Source organism: Ictidomys tridecemlineatus, unplaced genomic scaffold (genome assembly GCF_052094955.1).
Source record: "Ictidomys tridecemlineatus isolate mIctTri1 unplaced genomic scaffold, mIctTri1.hap1 Scaffold_81, whole genome shotgun sequence".
Classification (NCBI taxonomy): Eukaryota; Metazoa; Chordata; class Mammalia; order Rodentia; family Sciuridae; genus Ictidomys; species Ictidomys tridecemlineatus.
The window spans coordinates 312761-336308 of NW_027526045.1; the positions used below are offsets into that span (position 1 = coordinate 312761).

At 58.2% G+C, this 23548-nt stretch overlaps 1 pseudogene across 1 annotated transcript; it reads right to left on the reverse strand.

The window, feature by feature from the left end:
* Window positions 1-5188: 5188 nt before the first annotated feature.
* On the reverse strand, window positions 5189-23339 carry LOC144374670 (sterile alpha motif domain-containing protein 11-like; annotated as a pseudogene). Its single transcript, XR_013434017.1, has 14 exons — window positions 22536-23339; window positions 21371-21484; window positions 17761-17941; window positions 17155-17199; window positions 13554-13684; window positions 10481-10582; window positions 10110-10244; window positions 8264-8432; window positions 7377-7492; window positions 7120-7198; window positions 6536-7045; window positions 6220-6344; window positions 5877-5987; window positions 5189-5787 (listed from the first exon to the last, which is right to left on the reverse strand). The product of XR_013434017.1 is annotated as a sterile alpha motif domain-containing protein 11-like (transcript).
* Window positions 23340-23548: the final 209 nt, after the last annotated feature.

Below are 23548 nucleotides of genomic sequence, written 5' to 3' on the forward strand. Positions count from 1 at the left end.
TCTGGGCCTGTTGCTTCTTTGCCTGCTCAATCTCTTAGCCTTGCTGGGGATTGATGGCTTCTGGAAACTGGTATTTTGGCTCTCCTTGTGGCAGCCCTGTTCCAGGATGGGCTTACCATTCTGAATTCCCACTGGAGGCAGGCACCCAGTGACAAGGGTTGTGTCTCCAGCAGCCTGTCCTCAGAGGTTCAGTTGGGTTCTGGATTGGACCTTATTGAGCCCTCCATGTTTGCTGTTTCACTGTAAAGTTGCTCCCAGTTCTGCTGCAGGTATGATCTCACCAGCCATGACCTGTCAATATAGTGACCTTGGCTGAGGGTTGCTTTCAGGGAAACTCTGAGCTGGTATCTGACATGTTTTATATCATGTGATCCAGACTACTTGGAGGCAGATGTCATATGTCATGCAGTCAGGGAACAGACTCTGGTCACAGAGATATTTGCTCAGGACTGCAGCAGGCAGGAGAGCTGGGCTTCAAACCCAGGTTTGTGGTTTCAGAGCTTCCAAGGCCCTGCCTGGACCACTATGTGCACTTGAGCATCAGTGCTGCTCTAATGGGGCAGGTTAGTGTCAGGCTAGGCCTTAGCCCACAGGATGTTCAAAGACTCGCTGTCTCCAGGTCACAAGGAAAGGGAACCCATGCTTGTTCCCATTCCCTTCCACTGAGGCAGGTTGCTGTTTGTGCTTTGTGAAGCTGTTGTGGAAGCCACATCTGTTTCCCTGTGACAGCAAGGTGTGATTCCTAACTGCCCCTGCTGTGGCCTCTCTACCTTGGCACCCCACTGAGGGCCTCCTACCCTGCCAACTGGCTCTAGGTGTCTCCCCAGTCTCTTCCACTGCTGTGGCATGGTTTCTTTTTATCCTTCATCCTGGACAGTGCTGGAACACTGACCCTGCCTTGGTTTATTGTAGCTGCACCTTGTGGGGCCTCCCATGCCCAGTTGTAGGTTGAGAAGGCAGATCAAAGAGGCTGAAGTGAGCAGGGTATCTGGGCCTACTATCCCCTGATGTGAGGGCAGGAAGGGATGTTGAGAGCAGTTCCCTTTGGGAGTCAGGCCTCCCCCAGAAGGAACCACTTTATTGTTTATTGCTGGGATCAATCTTTATCTGGAGCCCAGCTCAGCTGCCCAGCATCCTGACCTAGTGCATGAGGGGTCTCTCCATGGCTTCCATTCTGTGCCCCTTTCCCCTTCCAGGCTCCTGCATGTACCCTGGGCTCCACTGCCTTGGGTGTGAGTCTCTTAGGAATTGAGGAGGAATATCAAGGCCAAGAGGCCAGGCTCAGTGCCCACTCCCTCCCCTTTTTGGGAAGGCTTGGGTGCACAGCCTGTAGTGTATGGAGGGTGTGGTAAGCTGCCAGACCCTCCCAAGACTCCCATCTTCTTGTGCTCTGTCCTTCTGTTGTTGCTTTGGCCTTGTAACACTGGTTGAAGCTGTGCCAGGCCCAGGCCTCAGTGCTGCATGTTGGGAAGGGTAGATTAAGTGGCAGCGCTCTTTATAGAGGGCACCTTCTTGGCCTTCTGAAACTGGTCTTTATGGCCTCCCTGACTTTGAGGGAGGGCCAGTGCTCCTGGTCCTGCCCTATCCACTGAAGAGGCAAAGGGGGCTAGATCTCTGGAAAGCAAACAGAGTTTGGAGGGGTCTGCAGGCTTTGGGGTGTGCTGCTTTCTGGCTGTTCACCCCTTATCTTGATGGGCTTATGAGCTAAGATCTGAGCACTGGGATGGGCTGGGGTAGGTTTTCCAGCAGGTGGACTTCAACAAATGACCCGGCCGCATGAGCTCCAGGCCCATCAACTTCTCTGTAGTCCTGAAACTATCGAATGTCAACTTGCAGGAAAAAGCATACCGGGTGAGTTGCCCTCTAAGTCTCTGTAGATGGGCCTAGGGCTGTGCTGCATTGAGGTCACAGCAGGACCTCAGAGGGCATTGAGGTGGATGGGAGGGTCCTGCCATCCTATGATGTTTGTGTATGGACTTTCCTGGTTCCCTGGGTTGGAGACCAGTGGATTCATAGTTCCAGCCCCCATAAGCCTGAGTGTGGCTGGGAGGTGTGGACACTTCCTTGTGGCCCCCACCCTGGACCTGGAGCAGACTCATCAGTCTGAGTTGGAGGACTCTGAGCATCTGGGCCCCATCCCCTGATGAGCTTGGTCCTTCCCTGCTGCCTCAGGATGGCCTAGTGGAGCAGCTGTATGTATGACCTCATGCTAGAATACCTGCAGGGCCAGGCCCACAGTATTGCCTCCCCTGAATTGGCACTGCCTGCTGTCTTACAGGTGTGTACCCAATGGTTGGCTCCCTCCCCAAATCCCCTGGGGGCCTGCTTTATGATGGACTTTGATTATCTTTTAATGGACTCAGTGCCCTTTGTACACAGGGACTGAAAGGAGGTGTCTTTGTCCCAGCTTCACAGGGCTAGTAGCAGAGCCTGATCCTTTATGGTCTCCACACAGGCACCGCCTTGTAGCTGGACCCCTTGGACCACAATGTGTGGTACTAGTCTTGGGGGTGTAGGAGATTATCAGTCACTCAGCAGGTTGGGACAGGTCTGGATGGCTCACCAAGGATACTAGCATCATGTTGGTCCATTGAAAGGCTGTCTAAGCCTTCCAGGGACCAGACCAGCCGCCTGCAGAAGCCTTTACACTGGGGTGGGCTGGTCCCTGACTGGTTTCCTATGTGGTCCTGGGGCTGGGGTGGGGGTTTCTCTCTGCTTCTCCCATGAGAGTATGGCTCTCTGTCTGCTGTTCCCTGTCTCAGGCCTGTACCTCTCATGGGGGAGGGTCAGTGCTGCTGCTCACAACTGAGCTGCATCTAAGGCCCATCCAGACAGGTTGTGTGTGTGTGTGTGTGTGTGTGTGTGTGTGCGTGCATGTGCATGCAAGGCTGCAGTCATAGTTGTGCACACATGCATAGTCACTTGCTGTTCTTTGGCACTTTGCAGTGGCCTGGGTCCCAGATAGGAGTGCCTGGCAGTCAGGAAGCTTCTGCTGCTGGATTCAAAGGTCTCAGGGATAGGGGATTAGAGTAGGGGTAAACAGGTATTTTCAATAAGTGTTCTTGGATTTATGGTTGCATGGTTTCTCAGTCTGGCTACTGGCCTTTGGCCACAGTAGAAAAGCAGCCACAGAAAGCTCATTGCATGTGAGGGAATGAATGCAACTGTTGCCAGAAGAGCTTTATTTACAGAGATGGGCAGGCTGGAGAGCAGCCTGATTTCATCTGTGGCCCACTGCCCACTTGTGTGCACTTGGGCTCTGGACCTCCCTGGAGTTGCCATGAGGTTTTGATGGGCCCTGGACTTCCTGTCTGCCTGCTGGGTTGATTGCCCCCCACTTCTGCAGCTCAAGTCCTTCCTCTGGGAGGACAAGGTGGCCAACTACTGCCGGCATATGCGCCAGTTGTTGGAAAAGGTGCAGGAGAATGCAGAGCACATTCGCAGTCACCGCCAGAGGGTCTCTTTTGGTGTCTCTGATCAGCTTGCAGTGGTCAGTAGGGAACTGGTATCTGGAGTGGGGGTGGTGCTGCTTGAGGGCACTTGTCAGGGAATGGCTGGGTTTGAGGTTTGCACGTAGTGGGACATGACTCTGAACTGCCCCACCCCTAGGATGCTTGGGAGAAGCAGGCCCGAGAAGAGAGGACCCCACTCACCAGGTACTATAGCCACTGGCGGAAGCTGAGGGACCGCAAGATACAGCTGGAGATCAGTGGCAAAGAGCAGGTACACCTGGGGTGCCAAGGGAGCGGGTGGGTCAGCTAGATTCAGATCTTGCACATTGGCATGACTTTTAGGACCAGGCAGAGATTTGATGGGGATGACTTTGGTGGTGGTGTGGGTGGGGCATCAGAGGACTATGGCTGTTTGAGGAGGTGGTGATCCTATGGGGTGGTGTCAGGAGTTGTCACAACCAGGCATCTCCCAAGGGCAGGGGCCTTGGAGGGAATGGAGTGGCTACACATACTTGTCACACAGGCCAGCCTGTGGACCCCAGGAAGGCAGGTAGAAGAGGCAAGAAGGGCTTTAGATTTTGACCCTGGGCATGGCTGTGGCTATGAGTTGGGGTGACTTGAGAGACTACTTCTTGGAGTAGCATGCCACCAAGGTGCTGGCTGTCCTGGGAGGGATGCTACGGATGTGGGAGCAGAAAGGTTGTCAAGTAGCAAGTGGCCAAGCAGGGTGCTCCTGAGGGCTGCTGGAGGCTTATGAGGGAAATAGTGTTGGCCTCTCTGAACCCCCTGCCCATGCCTACCTACTCCTCTGGTTCTGATTATTCCAGCTAGAAGATCTGAACTTCCCAGAGATCAAACCGCTGAAGATAGAGGACAGGTAGGATGAGGACAGGAAGTAATTTAAAGACCTCTTTGACCTGGACAGTACTGAGGTTGAGGAGACCACAGACTTTTGGGAGAGAGGTGGGGGCTGCCCCTGCTGAAGCATGTGCTCCTGGAGATGGGGAGGGTGTGGATGGCTGTGGGACCTCACAGCCAGAGGGGTCCCCACCTCAGTGTTTTCTTTGCTGATTGCTAAGCATGCCTACGTCTAACTATTCTGTTTGGTCTTCCACCTGCAAGTGGAGAGAAGGGTGTCCTCTAGCTTGTGGCTTACCCTCCTGTGGACCTCTGCTGGTGGTTGCTGGGTGGGGGGGCTCATCATGGACTCTTCTCGGTTCACAGAAACACCTAGGTCCCTGAGAACTTGGCAGCGGCTCAAAGCGGAAGAAGATGATAAGGACCACCAGGATGAGGAGGATAGCAGCAACTCAGAAGGTGAGTGGTTCTTGGGGCAAGGGATCTGGTCCTTAATCCCATCTGGCAACAGAGCCATGGGAGGGCAGCCCCAAGCCCGGCCCACTCTTCCTTGGGGTGCCCAGCCAGCTGCTCTGTTCTCATGGGCTCTAGCAGCCAGCTTATAGTGCACCAATAAATTAATTAATGCTGTGATTAATTAGTGATGATTAACCTCCAAGACTGGCTTCCTCCCAAAAAGCAGAATTTATGTAGCCTTTTCTCTCCCTGCAGATGGAGGCCCAGACGCAGAGGTGGGACTGGACCCTGGTGAGCTGTGGCAGCTGGCCCAGGGGCCCCAGGATGAGCTAGAGGATCTGCAGCTCTCGAAGGAGGACTAAGGGTCTCCTGCAGTGCCCCAAAGGCCCTGAGGCCAGTGTCTGTGCAGCAGGAGGGCAGTAGACAGTGGACAGGGCTTTATTGTCACAGCACGACAGACCAGATGAACCAAGAGCTGTGCTGACCTGGGCAGCAAGAGCCAGCCCTATGCAGGAGGCTGGTCCTGCTGCCAGGTCACAGCAGCCTGCTCCAGAGAGGTGGCTCCCTGGTTCCTCTACTCCTTTGTCTTTGGTTTGTCTGTGGACCTCTGCACTCACCCCCAGAAAGTTTTTGAAAACTCATTCAGTCCTTTTAAGTCACATTTTTTCCTTTTAAAAATTCTTGGTGTTTCTGCATCCAAAACTGAAAGGGAGAAAGCTGTGGGGGAGGTACCACTGCATCCTGTGCTGGGTCTGTGGGCAGCCTGCTGGCCAACTCAACACAGAGACTGGGTGGCATCTGGGGCCCCTGGGAGTATTGCTGCTGTTCCATTCTCTGGCTTGGGTGAGGCTTGGCTAGTGGGTGGGTGGCTCCTCCCATAGGGGGAGTTGGCTGTTGGTGGGGACAGGGGCTGCACTCTGGAGGTAAGCTCCTGTTCAGGAGCCTGCAGGGTTGGCGGCTGCAGAGGCAGAGCCACAGGGAAGCTGGCCATGTAGAAAACTCGGCCCAGGCGCTTGGCCACCTATAAAGAAAAGCCTGGATGGGTGCCTGCCAAGGACATTGGGTGATTTCAAAGAGCCTTTATGCCCTCTGCCCACTGTCCATGTTTACCTGGGCCTGGATCTTGAGGGCGGGCCCCAGCTTCAGCCCCATAGTCATCAGCAGGTGCTCCTCTGTCAGCAGGGGCAAGGTCTCCCCATCAATTCCTTGTTCTCTGAATACCTAGAGAAGGGATAGGGTCAGGCCTATCAGTCCCGCCCAGCAAAGGCCCAGAGAGCAGCCAGGGAGAGTAAACAGGCTGTGTAGCTTTCAGGGAGTGGTCAAATGAAGGAATCCCCTTTTGCTTTGGGCAGGGGCTAGCATGAGGCAGGAGCAGGTGGGGCTGAGGGGTGTAGGGAAGGGAGAGGAGGGCAAGTGACAGGCCCGTTGTGTGCCCAGGTCAGCTCTGCCTCACCAGAGCATACTCCCCACAGCCAGACAAGCCCCCAATGAAGCTGCAGACATCATCCACAGTCCACTTGCTGACGTCCTCAGGGGATGTGGCTGCCTCCCCATCAGCGAAGAGTCCCCCCATGGTGCCTAGGTGTGAGTGGGTGTCACTAGGGCTTTGTTCCTCCCATCCCATACCCCCACCTGTCTGCTGACCTTTGCTTGCCTTAGTTGCTTAGAGACATGCAATCCATGACTTAATATTTTTCGACTGTGGAGGCCTTGCACTCCCTCCCCATGCAAGACCTCCAAGGGTGGCTGGCCTGGGTCTCCACACCTACCTGTGTGGAAGTATGGGCTGACCAATTAGGGGAAGCCCAGGGACAGAGGAAGGGGCAGGGTGGAACCTGAAAGAAGCCCCTTTCCCTCAGTGCTAGTCCCTCCTAGGGCTTGACCTGGGGTGGAGCCCCAGCCCCCTGTCGGTGCTATCTCCAGGTCCCCTCCATCTGAGTCCTTGGGGGGGCTCTTCTGAGACATCCTGAGCCCAGAGCCCAGATGCTGTTGTCTCCTTGGATTCGCTGGGCCGAACTGAGGCAGAACTAGGGCCCCCCTTCTGCGGTGCTCTGCCAGCAAGCTCCTGGGGCGAGGTTGTAGGCTCCGGACCAGAGACACCCTGTGAAGGCAGGGCCAGAAGCGGCGCAGAGCTATGTTTCAGCACCAGCATGGCCCCGCGCCTATGCAGCTCCTCTGTACTGTCTGGGGCACGCAGGGCCACTTCAGGCGCCAGCAGCTGTGGCTGGTGTGTATTCTCCAGCTCTTTTTGGCGAAGCAGCTCCGCGGTCATCTCTAGCCTAGGCCAGGAGTAGTAGGATCAGCTTGAGCGCTAGTGCCACCCACCTCCCCTCCTGGCTTTGGCCGCACCTACCGGGCCAAGTTCTGTTTATGCAGGAGCTCCTGCTGCAGGGCGAGCATCTCCGCCTGGGGTGGGGGGAGGGGGCAGGAAGCTGTACCCTGGGGAAAAGGGACAGACCAGGGCCAAGTGGTCAAATGGTGCTGGCCTGATGAATTGGCCCTCTGCACCACCTTGGTCCATCCTCCACATTAATAGGTGACCTTACAGGACCAGTTTCAATGAGCGTGCCCATAGGACATAAAAGACGTGCACACCTGCCTATTCCTTACCTGGAGTCTGGCACAGAGCCGATGGCACCCCCAAGAAAGGGGGCCTGAAATGGGAGCCCAGGGCGATGTGGGGGGCATTCTGGGGCGACAGCAAAGGGGGCGGCTGCAACAGCTCCCTGCGAAAGGCAGGACTGAGGGGCGAGCGCGGCTTGCCCGGCCCCCTCCGCGCCCCGGATTCCTGTAACCACCTCCAAGCGCATCCCTGTCGCTGCTAATTGCTGGCCCTGCGGGCGCTCGATGTGCTGCTCCTTATGGCTCTGGGTCGAGCGCTGCCCCCGCTGGCGACGCCAATTAATCTCAGAGGAGGCGCTGACCCGGAGGGCGGTGGTGACTGCAGAGGTAATTACCGGGCGGGGGCCCTCCTCCACACCCCCACCCCATAGCGGGCCCGCGCTGCAGGGGCACGAAGCGAAGCGTAATTAGCCGCAATCTGCAGGCAGCGGCAGCTGCAGACGCAGCGCTTGGCAGTGGGGGACAGGGGGTGCGCCTGACTGGAAACAGCCCGCTGGGGGGGGGAGGGGGGGCATCCCTGAGTGCCTCCCTGCTCTCGACTTCCAGCCGCTCTGCCTTCTGCTTCCCCAACCTCAACCCCCTTCACTGTCCCAGAGGCACCTGGATTTTGCTGGATCCCAGTTGCTCAACAAAGAAACAAGAGTGACCCTTCACATTCCTGCCCAGGGTTCTTGGCACCCAGGTACATATTGCCCCGGAAATGTTTTCCTGGGCCTCTACCCAGCTCAGCCGGCCTCAGAAACTTTTTGCCCAACAGACCCTAAACCCAAAGCAGGCAATACCCACATGACTGTGCAGCTGCAATCGGGGAGGAGTAAGTGGGTGGAAGGTGCAGGCTATGGGGCCTGCAGAAGTCAGATACCAAGCCCCAGTACCTCTCTGAGAAGGAAGGGGCAACAGCTGGAGCTGGAGCCCTGTTCTCCCGGTGCTGAGCCAGACCCTGCTTCTGGCGCTGACCTGCTGTGGATGAGGGCAGGTGAACTTCCAGGCCACTGGAATTCCTCAAAGTTGCAGCTGCTACCTCCTGCCGGACCCTCAGGAGATCTGGGGGGTGAGGGGGTCGGGGATGGGCAACAGCAGCGACCCTGAGGCCCAGCCTTCCCTGGTCTTCTCCCCTCATCCTAGTGAGCACAGGACACTGGCCCAGGGGAGCCCAGGAGAAAGGGAACCAGGGGCCCACTTCCACACCATCCCTGCTGTGTGTCAGCCCTGATGTCAGTCACTGGGGCCAGAGGAGCAGCCCCAGGGAAGGGGAGACAGGTTTGCAGGAGGACCTGGAAGGAACGTGAGGTGGGAGGAAAGCCCAGTGCTGGTACGCAAGGCTGTGGAACCTGAGGCTGGAGCCTTGAGGGGAGGGACTGTGCACAGATCCATGAGAGCATAGAGTTGTTCCTGAAGGTCACTGTGACATTTCCAGGAGTGGGTCTCCAGACTCCACCAGGTGACCGCCTCCTAGATGGGAGGCAGGAAACTGAACCTGTACACGTGGCTACACCAGCATACGCCAACATCCGTCCACATCGGTCATCCAACAGTGGTTGCATACAGTCAGCATCCAGCAAGACCACAACAGGCCCATGCATACGCATCCTTGCAGGCACACCGGCCACAATCTCTAGACTCAGGGACGAGCAGTAGTTTGATGCACTGTGCTCCTGCCCAGGGTCGGGCCTTCAAGTCCCCGCCACTCCCCTTTGCGTAGGCTGAGCCGCCGCCTCTGTTTATAAATTAATTACCCGAAAAGCAGGGGTGGGTCTGCCCTGGGCTGGGTGCCAGCCCGCAGAGCCTAGCCCGCGCAGCCGCCTGCATCGATCCCAGCGGGGCCCGCACCCCGGCCTCTAGTCCCCGGTCGCAGCTATTTGCAGCCCGCTCCTAGGCTGGGCGGCGCGCACCATGATTGACAGCAGCACCATGGCGGCAGCAACCACGCTCCCTCCCCTACATAGGCCAGCAGAGCCGGCCCCAGGCAGAGCAGGGAAAGCAATTAAAAGGGAAGATTTTTAAATTATTAACATTTGGTGAATTATTCAGACTCTTGGTGCCTTGTGCAAGGAGAGGAAATCCTGCCCCTTCACCGCACCCCATCCACTTCCTACCATAAAAGCCAAGTTCACCTAGCAGGAGCCTAGCCTGTGAGGCTAGAGTGCAGCTGGCCAGGCATCTGACTGCCCCCTGGGCTATGACCACAAGGGACAGAGCAGACCCAGTGAGTGGAGAGGGGCAAGAGCGTCATCCCAGCCTCCAGCTGGGCCTCTCTTGGCATCCAGGAGGCCATGGTGGCCAAACACAGCTGCCTCTTAGTCCTGTCTTTCTGGGAGGCTTGCCCCCCATGCAGGACAAAGATCTGGCACTATTTCAATGTGACCACAGGTCAGCGTCCACTGACTTAAATTTGTGCACCAACTGCTGTGGGAGTCAGGAGAATGGGCACAGACCACAGGGTCTCCTGGATAGGGGGCAGGTAGGCTTACTCAAGCCCCTACCCCTTCCTCTCACCTGGGCTCACCCCTGAGTAAGTTGTGTGCATGCCTGGAGGGGAACCTGAGAATGTGATGAAAAGTGGGGACTTGGAACAAGACCTGGGGCAGCCAGGCCTCATCGCCTACCCACAAAGGGCTGGGGGTCACTGACAGATCCAATCCTGGTCTTGATGTCAGCAGCCAACCCTCTTCTGGGGTGGAGAGGCAACTGAGAGTGTACACAGGTGGGGAGGGCACATACCATGGCTGGGGAGGCCCAGGTGGTAGAGACGCTGTGGTTCCTCGAAGCTGCCAGCCTCACTGAGAGCTGAAACCAGCCGGCCGTAGTGGTCCTCAGGCGCCATGCTGGGTCGCAGCTCTGGCAGCAGCAGAGTCTCTGCATTGGGGTAGCACATAGGGAGGGGATGTTCCTTGAAATACTACCCAGGCGGAGAGGCAAGTCGGGAAGGCACACCTCACCCTAAGCCTAAGACCTTCCACCCCTGCTACGAAACCCAAGTCCCTCCTCTGTGCACACCTGCCCCTTTTGGAAGGTCTAACAACACTTCCAAGCACTCAGTTACTGCTTCCTCCTCCAGTGACCTGTCCCTCCTCCCTGGGTTGGGCTCCCACCTCGAGGGTACTCAGACTCAGACTCGCTTCGGGCCTTCTTCTCTGAAGAGCAGTCACTGGTGATGTGCGGGGAGCAGCCCAGTCTCTTGCCTAGCAAGCCACCTGCAGAGGGTGGAGTGAGCCACACCTAGTCTCAGGGACTGGAGGAGGAGGCAGGGAAGACCAGGTGGGGAAGACCCACCCCTGCCCCAGCTCAGTCTAGTGAGCCCCAGTCCCCTCCACTCAGAAGCATCCTGGGTGCTGCTGGGCAAGGCCTTGCCAGCCCTGGGTCCCAGGCTTCCACCTGGTGAGCCCAGCTGGCTGGAGGATATCATGACAGGTATGGAGCAAGGCAAGGAAACAGGGCAGCCCTGACCCTGGGCCCCAGGCTGCATTTGAATAGAAGTGATGGGTGCGACACGTGACTGTGACTGTGTCCCCACGGGTCTCTGGCTGCCCCTGACCAGCCAGTCCATTCCCATGTGTGCTCATAAGCCCACCTCAGCTTTTCCTGGAGAACAGAACTACCTTCCCTTTCTGAGCAGGGTTGGGGTGGGCTGTGCAGGTGCTGGGGAGGAGAGTCAGTCAGGAAGGCACATGTCACTCCCCACACCAGGGGTGTGCTCAGGGGGGTCCTCCTCTCTGCACCAAAAGCCCAGACCCTCCTCTTTCCTGCACTCAGCCTTGGCAAGCACACACCTGCCCAGCCAGGCTCTGCGCTCCAATGGTCACCCCTGGACAGCTGACCTGCCCTACACAGACCCTAGGTTCCTGGCTCCTGGTCTGTTTATTCCTATACTATCCCCTCTACAGATCACATCTCCACATCAAAAGCTGCACACAGGGCTGGGGATGTAGCTCAGTTGGTAGAGTGCTTGCCTCACATGTAAGAAGCCCTGGGTTCCATCCCCAGTACTATAAAAATGAAATGAAAATAAAAGCCACACACATCTATAGGTCAGTCTCCAAACCTGTCCCTGCACCCCCAAGCTCTGCTTCCTCCTGAGGACCCTGACATCAGGGGGCCCTGCTGATAGCAGGTCATCATCCTGGCCTCCAGGTCAGACCCTATTGCCTCTGAAGACCCAGGGTGGCGGGGATGAGGGCTGCTCCTTGTGTAACTCAAGCCTTTCATGACACCTTGGTACTTGGGGGTCCCCAACCTGTGCCCCCAGGAAGCCCTGCTGTCAGCTCAGGAGCCTAATTCCTTTTCCTTATTCCTTTAATCTGTCATTTTTATCAGGCTAGGAAAGTGCGGTGGCAGCCAGAGCATTGATCAATCTCCACATTACAGCTGACAGAATGGTGCTAATAACTTATTGATCTCAGCCACCTCACTGCCACTGGTCTAGCTGGCTGGCCCCAAGCCCTGCCCCAAAGACAGGGGGCAGTCCCCACTGCCTGCATGAGGGGTCAGGTCAGACAGACCATGTAGGACAGATGGAGGGCACTCAGGTGCACATGGGCATCACGAGCTGCATGTCAGAGTCCAGCAAGCAGGAGGGCACCCTGAGCGCACCAGGCAGGGAGTGGGTCTTGCAGCCTCTCTCCACACCTGCTGCCCATCTCCTGCTCCCTGTACATGCTCAGGGGTCAGCAAGGGTAACCTCTGCAGTCTGTTCCCTGTTTCAACAGTGGCGACTCCCACCTCCTTGCTGGGCTTCTCTGCTCCTGGGGAGCTTGAGAGTCACAGCTTGAGGGAGGTGATACTGGGGTTGGAGTGCCCCGCAGTGAGACCCAGCCTTGTAGCTGCCTTGAGGAGACTGCATAAGCTCAAAGTCACACCTGATGTAGGCAGTGACAGGAGGCAGACACACGTACCAGGGGTGGACCTCAAAGTCACAAGACCTGCGCTGAGCTCCTCAGTCCTCTGGGATCCTTCCTGTCCAGGGCCCAGGAAGCTTTGGCTCGAGGGACACCCTCTTGGGCCACAGGAAGGAAGTAGACATGGTGACAGGTAAAGACCCCTGCAGGGCCCAGAGGAAGCCCACGGGGAGCTGTAGATCTGGCAGGTGCACGCGCATGCGCACACACACACACACACACACACACACACACACACACACAGCATCCTGGCTGCTATGCACAGCATGTGACCTGCACTCACTGTAGAGTGCGGAGGGCTACCTGGCAGGGTGAGCAAGCCCTGCAGGAGACACACAGGGCACATGCAGGTCTGTGTACCTGAGGAGGTTGTCCATAGGCAGGAGAGGGCCTGCTGCCTCAGAACATCTCAATCACTGAGGGTCTCCCTTGGCTCCGCCCGATCGATGGGGCAATTAGATTTTACCAGCCTCTTGCTCAGCCACCTCCAAAGCAGCTCCAGAAGCAACCCCCACCCCATCCACAAGGGCCTTCTGGGCTCATGGGGGCTCTGTTGGGAGTATTCAGGGTGGTGGGTGATGCCCACCCTGCTTTCCCAGAGCAGTAGCCATTGTCAGAAACAATCCTGTCCAGGGTCCATGTGACAAGGCCCCTGAGGTCAAGTTGTGCCCACTCTCGGTGGTGGCATCTTGCAACCCCTCATGACCTGCTCCGTGGGAGACTGCCTGGGTCCCCAAGCTGCTCTCTCCCTCTGAGTTCCTGTTGCCTCCAGGAACCAGATCTCCTTGGTGGCCCTGGAAGCTCCTGGGCCAGCGCCCTCTTGGCCTACCTGAAGTGGTCCAGGATGCAGGGGATGGGCCCTTTCCCTCCCAGGACCCCTGAAAAGCAGGACCAGGCCGACATGCCCTGTGGGTTTGGTGGGAGGTGGGCATTGGTGGGAGGTGAGCTCTGGAAGGTCTTTGCCTGTGCCTGTCTTGTGAGGAGGGGGTGGCTGGCCTCGAAACTCCAAGCCCACCCCAGCAGCAGCCACGCTGGAGCCGCCCTTGGCCACCAGTCTGCCTGACTGGCTGAGATTAACACAATTACCATCACATAGAGCCCCATGGGACAGCCGGCCTCACACCTCCCACCTCCTCTGCTGGCCTCCCTGGCTGCCCGCCAAGGCTTCCAGAGCTTCTGAACAGACACAGGGAGGGTGGCTGTCCCTAGGCAGAGCTGCTGTGGCCCTGGCAGCCCCATCCTCGCCCTCAGGACCCAGGGGCTTCCTCACCTGTGGGTCCCAAGCCAACCTCCACACTGCCTCTCTGGAATTCACAGCGGCTCTGGTGCTTGGGCATAACGAGGTGACGGCTTCGGTGCACACTGGACATGAGTGTGGGAAGGTCAATGTCCTGGCTGCAGCAGAGCAAGACAGAGGATGGAGCCATGAACCTTGGCAGTGCAACCTGATGAGCATGAGTACAAGGGTGCTTGGGGCTGAGGACAGCATGCACTGAGCGTGGTGATGTGTGCTTGGGCTTGGGATGCCACACCTACGCACACTCAGCAGGCAGGCCAAGAGAAAGCAGAGAGTGGCACCTGGACCCCACTCCAGCACCCAGCTGGTCTGTGCAGAGCCAGAGCAGCCCCTCCCACCTTCCTCTCTCCAGAGAGGCAGTGCTGTGCTCGGCTCCCTGCCTCAGAGGGAGGACAGGACGGCCTGCTGTCTCACAGGACAGACATATAGAGAGCACACTGTCACCCATGTGCTGCCAGCTCTGAAGCAAGCACCTGGCACGTGCCACTTTGGTTAAAACTTGCAACACCCTCTTGGGGCCCTCATTTCTCCAAATCAGGAAACTGAGGTTCAGACCAAAGTCCCATAGATAAAAAGATCTGCCCTGGCCGGCTCAAGACACCTGTGATCCCCAGGGTGCACCCAGGGTGCACTCAGGCCTGGCCTTGGAATCACCCTACATGTGATTCTTTGTCCCTTCTCCCTCCTGCTGAGCCCTCACCCACAGCCCCAGAGAGAAGAGGGAGGAGAAAGTGGGGCACCCTGGGGTTATGTGAGCAACCCCATCAACAGGGAAGGAGGGGACAGGAAGTCAAGGCCAGCCAGAGCAGGGACAGGGAAGCCCAGTGCCCCCAGCAGTGCCCTCCGGGCCCACCTGTGGTGGAGCAGCCTCTTCAGCAGCACTGACACTAGCAGAGCCTCCTCACAGTGACCTAGGAACCGACCCTGAACCTTATTAAATAGCCCCCAGCCTGGGCTGGCAGGAGCCAGGCTAATCCAGGGCCAGGCCCTAAGCAGATCAGTTTCAGCACCAGATACCCTGGGGCGGCCCCAGAACCCCTAAGAGACCCAGATGTAGGTTCTCCCCCACCCCATGAAGGCGGGAGGAAGGTAGGGAGTAAGTACTTTATGGGATTAATCTCACGAGGCTCATCCCTCATCATCCTCACTGATTTGGGATGTTGGAGAGAACTGCTGTCCTCAGCATGGGGAAGGGGCCTGGGATGGCCGGGTACAGGGCTGCAGCTGCCATGGAGCTGCTCCCCACAGTGCACCGGACACTTCTTGCTTCCAGGGACTGGAGAGGTGAGCACAGTAATTTCCTGTGAGCCCTGGCCTGGACCCCCAGCAGCACCTGCATCTGGGACCAGCCTCAATGACAGCGATCGGCTCTGTCTCACTTGGGGGTTACCCGGGCTCTTGAGGTGCAGGCCGATGGGGGCCACCCTTGGCTAGACAGGACCTGCCCTTGCATTCCACACCCAAGTCCCTGCCTTGGGGGTTCATTCCTCAGGTCCCAAGATGGGCCAGTCCTGGAAACCTGTTCTGGTCACTCAGTTACTCACTGAACAAATTATGCTGGGTTCATTTTAAAAAAATGCCAAGAGACTCACACACAGGCTGGAGAGTTGAGAGCTCTGCACCTGTCTTCACAGTGTGGGGCCACTACACACAGGCAAGGCCTCAGCAGGCTGCTGTGGCACGTGGGGAGGAGACTGGGGCATGGTCAGGAAGGCTGCAGGGAGGGTTGTGAGGAGGCCAGGAGAAGGGTGAGACCCGACTCCCCCCTGAGGGCCTCCCCACCCCAACTCTCACGTAGCCTTCACCAGCTGGGGGCCCTAGAGGGTCAGGGACCTAGAAGGCCCTTCTTGCCAGCCAGGCTGCAGGGGCATCACAGGGCAGAGGGCCCTGGGCCTCTGCTTGCAGCCAGCAGCAGGCATCCCCAGCAGGACTGGTCAGAAGGACGAAGAGGACAGACAGATGCAAGAGGCAGACAGACCAGTGAAGAGTGACAGACAATGGGGATGGACAGACAGTCGGGATGGGACAAACACAGTTGGTGACCCAGTGTGAGGCAGCTGGCGGTCCACAGCCCTCCTTGTCCAGACACTGGGGGCTGTTAGCAGACGGGATATGATGGGCTGTTAGTCTTCTGGGGTGTACTCTTCTCCAGAACTGTAACCTTCCCTTTAATGAAATTCAGAAAGTCATCCTTGCCCCTCTGGATCCTCTGTGGGACCAGGGTCTCCACTAATGCAGTCCTGCTTCCTCTCAGGCACAGCCCAGGCTGCAGCAGCCAGTACTGGTGAGAACTCAGCATGGGACTCCTGGGGCCTCCCTGCACCCCAAGGCCAGGTGTACCCCAAGGAGGTGCAGGTCCGGAGGGGAGGCACAGCCATTGGGTTTCCCTGCAGGTCTTGCTGGCAAATTTATCCTGTATCGTCCAGAGTAAAAGGCTCATAAAATGTCATCAATGTTCATGGCGGTTCATATAAATGATCAGATGAGCTGGCAACTCCAAAATGAGGTGGAAATAAGTTTAAAGATGTTTTTATTGTAATTCAGCTCCAGGATCCAGACGTTCCTGAAGACATAAATAATGACACCTCTGGCAGAGATCCAGGACAAGCTGCCTTCCTGCAGCTGGGCTGGGGAGGCCAGGCACCCACAGCTTGAGTCCCAAGAGGCTTTCCCTGCCCTTGGTGCCCACTGCTCCCCATCAGGCCTTCCTGTGGTGCTTCCTTTGAAGCTCTGGGGAAAAACTTGGCCCCAATAACCAGAAACCAGCCCCTGCCCCTTGGGAGCAGGAACTGGGTCCCTGACACCTGACCTCCTCTTGGGGGCTTCTTTTTTATCCTCTATGTCTTGGGTTCACAGGCCCCAGCCTGTTTCCATAACCCAAATCCATGTGAGGAAACCCCAACCTGCCAGGGTCCCCAGAAGGATCTTTCCAAAACACAGACCTGGTCACTCCCTGCTCAGGAACTTTCTGTGGCTGGCTCAGCTTGGAGAACAAAGCCCAACTGGTCCAGCGGCTAAGGTACAGACCTCTTAGCATCCCACTGAGCCAGACCTGCCAAGTTCCCATTCTCCTCCCTTTCATCCCATCCTTCATCCCTCCACAGCTTTGCAGACCACCTTTTCCCAGTGAACTCCTATGCATCCTTCAAGAACCTGCTCACACATCACCATTCTCCCTCCTGGTGGGTCTCTGGGAGGGTGAGAGGTGAAAATCACAGCCTCATCTTAGAGCTGTTGGGCTCCAATGGACAGTCCAGTGGTGAGGGTCATAGCATGCTTTTTCTCCATGGGTGGGCTGTCTAGAACCCTGCCCATGCTGTTGAGGCCTGGCACAAGTCTGCACTTGGCTGAGATGGGCCTCCTGATCTCAGTTGGGCACCATGCCACCTACCTTCCAGGCCACGTAAGGACACACATCCAAACCAGCCTGGCAACTGCATGGCCCACACTGGCTCACACTGACTGGGACAGAGGACAAGACAAAAAGCCATGGGTAGAGGAGGGAGGCAGGGTGGGTGGGACCAAGGAAAAATGGCAACAGCTGCCCCTGCCCAAGCCAGGCTCCTATCTGCAAGATGTCTCTCGGAAGGAGATGTTCACATCCCAGTGGGTGTGGACTCTACTGGGAGAGAAAAGATGGTCAGTGGCTCCACTACTGGCACAGAGACAGCAGCGGGGTGTGGGACTGACTCTTAACATCCCACCAGCCAGAAGCCAGGGCAGTCATGAGGGCGGCACCTCATGCACAGTTCAACCTGGTGGCAACTTCCACTGAACAAACCCAGGGCTTGAGATGCTCTGGCCTCCCAGGGATGAGGAGGAGGAGCAGGCTGAACAGCCCTGGGCAACACCAGGCACCACAGCCCCCAACATCCTTACTCACAGACACCCCACTCCTAAGTGCTGGCAGGACGAGGCCCATATCAGGAAACAAATTTCTGGGAGGTTGTGGGTGTCAGCCCAGGTGGGTACTGGACCTTGGGTCTCTCTGCTGGCCAACCTCTACCCAGAAGTGACCACGGCATGGCTGAGGCAGAACAAGGTGTCCGGGCGCCAGTTCAGGAGAGAGGACAGCCTCTGCCTGTACCCCCGCCCCACAGCAGCATTCCAGAAGACCCCTGGTCTTGGTGCCCCCTTCCACAGGAGCCTGAGCCTCCCAGCCCAGATCTGAAGTAAGTACCTTCTCTTCATGATCCGGACGTGCGGATCATCCTCCTGCTTCAAGCCTGGCTGCCGTCCACAGGCTGGGCCACCTCCATCACTGTCACCATCACTGGCAGAAAAGCTGGGGTTTCGTTCCTTTTTCAGGAGCGTGCAGGGGGCAGGGCCACTGTCCTTTTGTCCGCCAGCCACCCCCGGTTCTGAGCAGGAGGAGGAGAACGTTAAGGCTGAGCTAGACATCAGCCTCCTGGGCCTGGGCCAAGGCCCACAGACCTCATTGCTGCAGGCACAGCCTGTGAGGACAGCAGAGTGTGGGCTGTTCTGCCTGCCCAGCCTGAGTGTGGGTGCCCACCCTGTGGCAGGGAGCCCTGGGGATGCCTGAGCTATGACCCTCAGCTCCTTCCCTGGGTCCCCAGAGTCTTCTGGGATTGTGCATACAGCCTGGGGCAGGGATCATGGGGATGGTCCTGGTGGGTGTGCAGTCAGGGAGCAGGTCCCTCTCAACGTGTCTGGCTGACATCCCATCTCCTCTGTCAGTCCTGAAAACTTACAGCAATATCAACAAGCAAAGTCACTTTTCTTTTTCTTTTGCAGTGCTGGTGAAACTAGGGCCTCACAAAACACTCTGCCACTGAGCGGCAGCCCCAGTGCCTCTTTGCTATTTTGTTAGCACCATGAAGAGCCCAGCTCAGGGGAAGTCTGTCTGAGACTGCTGGTCCCTTGTAATCTGCAGGCCTGGGAGCCACAGGCCACCCGAGAGCACTGACAGCCCCGACCCTTTGTTCCCCAGCCCTGATGGTTCATTTCTCTCCTCAGCGTCCCCCCTGCACCATGTGTAAGTGCGTGGCGCTGTGTATGCTCAAGCTTGGAGCTCTGCACCCAGCTCACACATTTCTGCACAGAGCAGTGGACATGAGTGTGTGGCCCTAGTCCTGGCATTTCTCTACCCTTCCTGGCTCCAGGTCCTGCTGCCCCAGGGAAAAGAAAAAAAGTCATTGATTATTTTCCAGTGTACAGAGGTTTTTTCTTACTTGGTTAAGAGGCTGCTGGCTCAGAGGCTGCATGGGCTTTCAGAGTATCTACTTTCCTCTCCTGTTGAGTCCTCCCATTGCCAGAAAGAGTTGATCCTCACCACACCCATGAGCTTAGTGAGGAAGGGGTCAAGGAGGGTCCCTGCCTCAGGTCATCCAGGATCCTGAGGTGGGCTGCTTCCCTCTGTAACATGGTGAATGAAATAGACCCAGCAATATAAGGGCACAGTGACATGGGGCCAATGGGTTTTCAGGGCCAGCCCACAGGATGACAGGGTCCAGTGACAGCAGAGCGCAGGGAGACGGCAGTGGTGAGTGCCCACCTATGCCTTGGCCTCTGTCAATCCATAGGTTTGGTATCATTTTCAACACCCCTTGGCCCATGGCTCTGCCTTGTCCAGCCTGCCAAAGCCCAGTGGCAGGCATCTGGAGATGAGCTCTGCCCTTCTCTTCAGTCACCTTTCAGCCTTAGGTGAAATACTCTCATGAAAAGAAAAGGGGTATTTTCTCAAAGCCACCTGCTTCCCCTCTTTTGTGGCAGAAATACTCCCATCCAAACAGAAAGTAGAACCCAGACTAGGAGTAAACATCTCTCTGCCTCTCATCTGTGGGAAGAGAAGAGGGGGACACAGAGTCTATAAGACTGCTACTTGGAAGGGGGCCAGGACCGGCTGGCTGGGAAGGAGCCCAGGCTATATGCCAGTCTTAGCCCCAAGAGGCACAGAGCTGGGCACAGGATCTTCCAGTCCCTGGTATGCCCTGAAAGCACCCTGGAAGGTTAGGTCTGGGGTGGCTCTTGGGGGGAACTCTATGGGGGAGCATGCTGAGAACCCAGATGGCCACTCTAACCCTGCCCAAGGATGGGGAACACATGCCCCCCCATACATCGGAGACTTAGCTCCCCACTGCTCAACAGATTTGAGAACCTGGCTCCTAACCAATAATTGACCCCTTCTGAAATGGTGAGAGTGGGTTCCAGCATGCACAGTCACATGCACACCATGCTCTACCCCTGGAGTATCTGTGACCATGAAGTGCACACACCTTTGAAACTGGCCACAAGGGTGGGTGGAGACAGCCTCTGTGCACCAACAGGTTGGGGCTAGAAAGGGGATCCATGGAGATACCTCCAAGGAAGCGGCCAGGCACAGAGAGGCAGGCAGGCCCAGGTCTGAAGCGCCCTTCACTCAGGGCAGGAACCAGGGAGCTTCAGAAGGGCAGCAGCTCCATCCCTCTCTGAGCTTCAGATTGCCACTTGAGGTGATGGCAGATGTTGAGCTCAGGCCACCCTCTGCCCCTCTCTTGTGGCAGGCCTCAGGGGTGGCAAGTTGGAAACTGTGGGGCACTCCCATCCAAACAGAAAAGAGAACCCAGACTAGTCTGAGGTGGGCACCCAGAGGATCCCGTCCAGTTCCAGCTGCCTGAAGGGGTGCCATGATGGAGACGGACTTCAATCTTTTGCCCAGTAGGTATGTGACAGCAAGCAAAAGGTGTTTCTGCACACCTGCTTGGGGAGCTCTTGTACAGGTGCCCTGTGCTCCTGTAGACTCAAGTGTGTAGGGCGGGCGGCTTGAGGCTGTGACTGGCAGACCAGGTGTGGGCTGGGCCTGTGGCTCTCCTTCCCCTGCCAGCATCCATGTGTCCAAGGTTTCCCAGCCTGCTCAGCGTGCACCCTGCAGAGCCCACGGGGAAGCCAGGATGCCCCACCACCCGGTCAAAGTTAATCAACCCAAGGTGGCAGCCTGGGCCCTCTCAGGACCACTGGTACCTCCACCCCTCCTGCTCCTTCCTGTAAGAGGGGACTGCTGGGTGGACCTAGGAACAGCAGCCTCCACCCCCCATGTCTCTAGAGGTACCCCACAGGGGGAGCTTCCTCTCTAGAGGCAATTTCCTTTTCAGATCAACCCTCTACTCCTCACTGCCTGGAGTCTCATACCTGCTCCCCAGGCCAGTGGGGAGGCCAGAGATTGTCTACCCTGGGTGGGGTTCTTGCTCTCTGGACACCTACAGGAAAAGACCCTGCCCCAGCCAGGCTCCATGTCATGGACCCTCCGAGGTCCAGAACCTTGCAGGGCAGCACTTCAACATTAGGAGCACCAAGACACACACCACTCAGGCTCAAGCCTGGGGATAACCCAGATGTGCAACCTGGCCAGCTAACACTGTTAAAAGAGTGTTAACACCTCAAAAGAGTCCTGCCCCAGCACCCAGCACCTCTCTCTGCTGAGCCAGATGACTTGGTGATCTCCAGACCTGGGACAGGGAAGTCCCCAGGCCCAATGATTGACAATAACAGTGGGAAGACCCTGGAACCTTGAAGGCTGGAGTAGTAGCTCCAAGACACCCATGAGGGAGGCTGCTCAAGAACAGGCAGGACCCGCCCTTCATCCAAACAGAAGAGGATCCTGTGACCCAGGATTCCCACCCATTCCCAGGGACGGTCTGGAACAGCACAAAGCAACCCCACCCACCCCATCTGCCCTGGGAGGATTCCCTCCAGCCTGCCCAGAGGGCTGAAGTTAGGACTCCCAATCTTAGAGATCACCAGGTTCTCAGGGGAGTCCAGACACCCCAACCCAGCTTATTCCCAGGTCTCACCACAGGCGAGGATATTCGACAGCCCGGGCAGTCGCAGATTGGAGGATACACCTGCAGAATTCCCTTGGACATAAGCGTCTTCAGACTTTTTCTTGTGAGGAGAGCCGAGCAGAGCTGGTGAGCGGCAGTCAGGGCATAGATGGAGCCTCTGGGGCGCAGTCACCCGCAAAGCCAGTCCCCACTCCCGGAAGGTGTATGCAAGGCACACCAACCTTCCAAATCCACTGTCGTCCAACTTCAGAGCCTGCTGCCCGCCCCACCCTCGCGGACGAAAAGGGGATCTGCTGGGCTCTGAAACTCAAATCCTGGGCGAGGCCCTCCCCTGGTGGAGGGCGGCTTCCTCTCAGCCCTGGCGCCCCTCCTCCTGCCCCACCCTCTCTTAGCCGGTCCCGCCGGAACTGTGGCCAGGCAGTGGAAGGTCGAGCTGGGGAACTGGTGAGCGGCAGTGCGGTCGCGACCCAGGCCTGCGTCAGTCCCCAACGCAGGAAAGGGCAGCCATTGCGGAGCCTGAACTCCTAAACCAAACGCTACCGGGTCCCAAACTTCCCAAGACCCTCACCGCGCTTATCAGGTGGCCCGATCTGGCCCCCAATGGTGTATTGTCGCACCTTTGGAGTCACCATCCAAACGGGCTGCTCCAGGTCTCGCTGACACTGTTCCAGCTCCCCGCGCCCACGCCCCGCCCCACTCCCGCGGCCCTACCTACCCGCGCAGCCCCAACCAGTGTGCACTCGCACCCCAGCTGCACGTGCACCTCTCCACTGGAGCGGGAACCAGTGGCTCCGAGCCTGGGGAGGGAAGGCGTCCCTCCCAACACGTCTCCCGACTTCCTGTAAACTTCCTCTGGGCCTGAAGGCCCAGGGGCTTCACAAAGACCTGCCGAGCTGAGGGAGCGTCCGCTCCTGCGTAGCTCGGGACCCCAGCACTCTGTGGCCCGTACTGGGAGGACAGTGGAGACCGAGGTCGCTCTGCGGTGTCCACTGAAGCAACCGTGCGGGGGCAGGCGGGGTGTGTGTGGGTCCCTGCCGCAGCTCTGGAGGTGCAGCGCCCTCTCTGGGCCAAAACCAAGTCTCCCCAGTGGCAGAGCGAAGGGCTCAGGGCTCGGACCCGCGGGTCCCAAGTAGCGAAGGAGAGGGACAGCGGCTTGCGCCCCCTCGGCAGCCACACCTTTGTGGCGGATGCTGCGCTTCCAGTCCTTCGCCGTCTCACAGCCGCTGACGAACTCGTTGGGTGTGAGCCACTCGCCGCGGTGGCGGATGGACGGGCCTTTGCTGCCCTGGCAAAGTTTCCGTACCTAGAGCAGAGCACGGTTGGCGCCGCACTCCACCTCGATGCACGGCTCACCGTTGTCCAGCAGCGGCTGGAAGTCCGCGGCCGCGCGAGGGCCGGAGTGGTGGAGCCAACAGTGCTTCATAGCCTGCAGCAGAGGCCGGCAGCGAGGCGGCCGGGGGCAGAGCTGCCGCGGCGGGCAGTGGGGCCAAGTAGCCCGGCAGCGGAAGCGGAGGCAGAGGCATCGCGGCCAGGGTCGGGTGGAAGGTGGCCAGGGCCAGGTCCTCGCGTCCCGGGAGCTCCTTTTTGACCACCGGCATGGCGCGCGGGTGGCCCAGCAACCGGCTCTCGGTCGCCGGCGCAACTTATTTTGGCCCTGGCTGGAGTTGCGTCTCCGCCGGCCCTGAAGGAGCCTGGCCGCGCTTCCACCCCGCCCGCTACTGCGCCCTGGTACCCGAAGCCCCCGCTGCCGCTGCCGCGCCGCCCGCCGGGCCGCCCCCATCTGCTACCCGGCCTGCTGGAGGGGTCTCGGAGGACCCAGACATGGTGTGGCCGGAGCTGCTATTGATCACAGACCGACTCGCCCTCTGCCGCAGGTGCCCTGGGCTGGCGCTCAGTGGGGCGTCGGAAGTCCACTGGAGCCCGCGCCCTGGGGCAGTCCTGCTGCCAGCTGTGCTGGGCAGTGAGGAGTCGCAGAGTCTCCAGGCCCGCTCCCCGCCCTGCCCGGGGGTCCCAAGCTCCCGCCCCGCCCCACCCTGCTCCCCAGCCGAGCACCCGCGTCCACTGGCGCGGCCCGCCCGGCGGGGACTTGGGAGACTCCCACCGCAGCCGCCACAATTTGGCCCATTCAGGCGGGCGCGGGCTCCAGCGGGGGGGGGGGGGGGTGCGTGAAGGTCGACTGAGTTTGTG